We start from the raw sequence: 4269 nt of genomic DNA, 5'->3' as shown, positions 1-4269 counted from the left end.
CAAAGGAGTCCCAGACTGGAGAGGGGGCAGGCCAGGCTGAGGGACCCCCCTTTCCCCCCAGTGCAAGAATTTCATGCACCGGGCCTCTAGTTTCATATAAATGGCTTATTTTATTTAACATACTGTTTCCCAGATTTATCCATGTTAAATGTATCATGTATTAGTACTTCATTCCTTTTTATGGCCAATTAATGTTATATTGTATGGATATACCACATGTTATTGATCCATTCATAAATTGGTGGACCTTTGGGTGAGCTACCTTTTGGCTGTTATGCATAATTCTGTTCTGAATAGTTATGTTCCAGTTTGTGTGTGGACATATGCCTGTATTTCGTTTGGTTATTTACCTAGGAGTGAAATTGCTGGATTGAATGGCAATTCTTTATTTAACGCATTGCAGAACCACCAAACTGCTTTCCACATTTTATATTCTTGCCAACAATGTATAAAGATTCCAGCTTCTTTTCATCCTGATGTATCGTTCCAATTTTAGTATAGGTGCTGCCGAAGCGAGCACGCCAACAATGTATAAAGGTTCCAGCTTCTTTTCATCCTCACTAATGCTTATTATTTTGTTTTTGTTTTTTTTAATTCTAAGCCATCCTAGTGGGTGTGAAGTGGTGTATCACTGTGGTTTTGATTTGCATTTCCTGATAGCTAATGACATTGAGCTATCAAGGTTTATATGTTGGTTGGACAACTGAGATCTCCTTTGAGTGTGTATTCATGTTCTTTGCTCATTTGTAAATTGGGTTGAGTTTTTGCTGTTGAGTTGTAAGAGCTCTTTATATATTCATGATACTAGGCCTCCCCTCCCCCTTTCAAACTGGGCTCTGAAGGAAAAGTGGAAGTTAACTTGGTAGAGAGTCATGGGAAGATCTTTCTGAGCAGAGTACAGTGCATACCTGCTGTCTTAGTCTGCTCAGGCTGCCCTAACAAAACACTATAGACTGGGTGGCTAAAACAGTGGACACTTATTTTATCACAGTTTGGGGGGCCAGAAGTTTGAGATCAGGGTACCAGCAATGTCAGGCTCTAGTGAGAGCTTTCTTCCTGGCTCCAGATGGTTGCCTTTTCTCTGTGTCCTCACATGGGGGTGAGGAGGGGAGGGGAGGGGAGGGGAGAGGAGAAGAGAGAGAGAGAGAGAGAGAGAGAGAGAGAGAGACTGACTATGCTCTATACAGGCATTAACCTGATCATGAAGAGTCAAACCTCATGACTGCATCTAAACCTAATTATCTCTTAAAGACCCCATCTACGAATACCATCACATTGAGGGGTAGAGCTTCAGCATATGAAATTTGGGGCACACAAATATTCAGTCCATAGCACCTGGGAAGGCTCTGTGGGGAATGAGACATGAGAGTGAGGCTCTGAGGGTGTATGTCTCCTGCTGTATCAGAGGGATCCCTGAGAAGGCTGGTCTCAGTGAGGCTGGTGCAGTGGCAGGAGAGCCAGATCATGAAGACTAACAGGTCTCAATCCTAATGTGCACAAGAATCAGCCAGGATCTTGTAAAAATGAGGTGCTGATTAAGTCTGGGAAGAGGTATAGATTCTGCATTTCCAAGTAGCAAGGACATAAAGCCCCAAAGAGCCTGCTCAGGATAGTGATATTTCCTAAGAGCAATTAATTAGTTAGCAAATGGCTTAAAAAAAGGGAGAGTAACAAGATCAACTTCAGGTTTTTAAAAGATCACTCTAGTGGCTCAGTGGAAACTACATTGGAATAGTTCAAAGGAATGGGATAAGAGTAGCTGAATTAATTATGGTTAAGTGAATTAAGGTCTGTATATTCATATGACAGAATAGTCTATAAACATGAACAACAATGGTTATGAAGACATTTTCATGACATGGGAAAATATTTATGATATAACACTTAATAAAAAGGCATAAGTCAAAATTATGTATACAAGTTGGTTTCAACTTTGTAAAACAAAGCATGGTGTAAGAGGAGGCAAATGTACCAAATTGTTAACAGAGCCTCTTGGGAGGGATGATTTTTATTCTTTATTTATGTTTTTCTCTGTATCATTTTTTTCTACCATTTTCATTCTGATATTTTATTTGCTCAAATTGCTTTCTGAACAATTGAATATTACCAAAGCTATCACAGACCCTGACATTTCTCTCTAAGAACTTTGAGTAAATCTCTACCAGAACTGCTGCTCTAAAACAGTAAATAGAAATTCTGGTTGAATTCATTTCCTGGCCCTTCTTAAGGTGCCATGCTGTTGCTGGTTGTCAATTTCACACATGCTATTTTTGTCCATTCAGAGCTGACAGCTTGGATTTCCCCCTCCATTGTAATAGCTACTCTCTCTCCTGGCTTCCCCAGGCTTGCATTTGGTAACCTTTGCCCTTTTATTTGGTACAAGCCAAAATGCCATCTTTGGAAAACTAATGTACCAGAGAAAATGGTAGCATGAAGCCACATAACCTACTGTTTTTTTCTTTCTGTTTGTAAAGGTTATTATTAGAGCTCATTTTAGAGAATTTCAAATCCATTCAAAGTATCATGGATTTAATTTTTTCTAATGGAAGCAAAGCTTTTGATGTTTGCGTTTAGAAAGCTGTCTAGCCTCTTTAGAGTTCAAATTTTCATACATTGGCACAATTGATCAAAGACTTTATTTTAAGATGGAGAGAAAAGGCAATTTACCTATAGTTGTTTTGTATTTTCAACATTATTATTATTATACTCTTTCTTTTCTCAACCATCTCCCCGTTTGAAGATCTACTTTTTTCACTAACATATATTGGCTTCACCTTCTTTTTGATCATGAGAAACCATCTGGAAACAATTGAGAGTGACGTCACAAATCCAGCATTATGATTTCAATGCTGGATCAAAGAATAGGAAGAAAAAAAGTCGAGGAGTGGAGAAGCTTGATTTAACCTTTAAGCACAAAGGCTAGGAAGAGGCAAGAAAACATGATGAAATAAAAGGATTATTGATGGGCACTCAAGTTAGGATAGTTGGTTTACCTTGAGGTTCAACTTAGTTAATTTTTATATTTATTGTAGGAAAAAGAAAACAAAACAAAACAGTCATCCAGGGTCAGTCTGACAAGGGATGCCTAAGTTAGAAAGACTTTGTAGCTTTTGGGTTTGGCAGAGTGTCCTGAAGCGAAATGCGGATGACTACCGAAAAAGACTTAAACTGGGGTTAAAGGTCATAAGCAAAGACAATAGACCTGGAATTTGGAGGAATTCATACTCTACTGAAGAATTCCTAGACCACTCATGAAAATAACAGATTGCCTAGTCACCAGAGAAAAGGGAAATTAAAACTGAGGCTAAAACTAAGCCACCCTGGAGAATAAGCAAATGATTAAAAGGGGGAATTAAGGAGTATGAAAGGGTGAGGACCTAGACTCTTGATGTGAGTGATCCTGAAATTACAGTTCACATGGGAAGTGGTGTCCTTACACCTCTAGAAATGGACTGACAGTATGTTCTGAAGAATATTAGCTCATTCTGGAGAGAAATGTGTGTTTATAGCGAATCAGAACATTGATCTTCTATGTATGGATTTCAGCCAGAAGCTAAAGGAGACGAGTGAATTTCAGGGAGGTGATGGATCTGGCAAGGTATAAGGACTTTTCTTTGGGGAAATCAGAGACCAGTGGTTCGAAAATTCTTTTTCTGTTATTTAAATCAACAGTCCTGCATTTTCCAGTACCTTTCCCAAATAGAATATATTTGTATATCTTTTTAATATTTCCTTTAATATAAAGGTGATTTACTTAAAAATATCCTTGAATGCTATTTAATTTTAATGTCTTTGCAAAATATCTTTATAGCAATACATTTGTCATTCACTTAAAAAATCATTATGGGATTGTATGTTCCAATTTAGGTTAGAAAAATATGGTCACTGTACTAGTTCACAAACTTCCTTTGACAACCAAGCTATGCCCAGACAGATTTTTCACTAAATAGGTTGCTGTTACTCTTATCACTATAGAAGTTATTAAAATATTCCATTGAAGGTATTGTTATCTAGTGTACTATTTATTTGCAACCCTTGATTTTCTTGTTTTTCTTTATTTAACTACAATATGCCCCAAATGAAATGCCAGTAGAACCTTATTTTTTTAAAGTAAAAATACAAGTGGTTATACCTATGGAAATATTAACATTTAGAAGAAATACATACAAAACCACATTCTACCATCCTTAATTTGATGTGAGAATTTTTTTAAACACTAGGGAGAGGCGAACACATGTCTTGTGTGCTCATTCCTACACCAATAGAACT

The sequence above is a fragment of the Myotis brandtii genome, unplaced genomic scaffold, assembly GCF_000412655.1.
Source record: "Myotis brandtii unplaced genomic scaffold, ASM41265v1 scaffold23, whole genome shotgun sequence".
Taxonomy (NCBI): Eukaryota; Metazoa; Chordata; class Mammalia; order Chiroptera; family Vespertilionidae; genus Myotis; species Myotis brandtii.
This window is presented reverse-complemented; position numbering follows the sequence as displayed.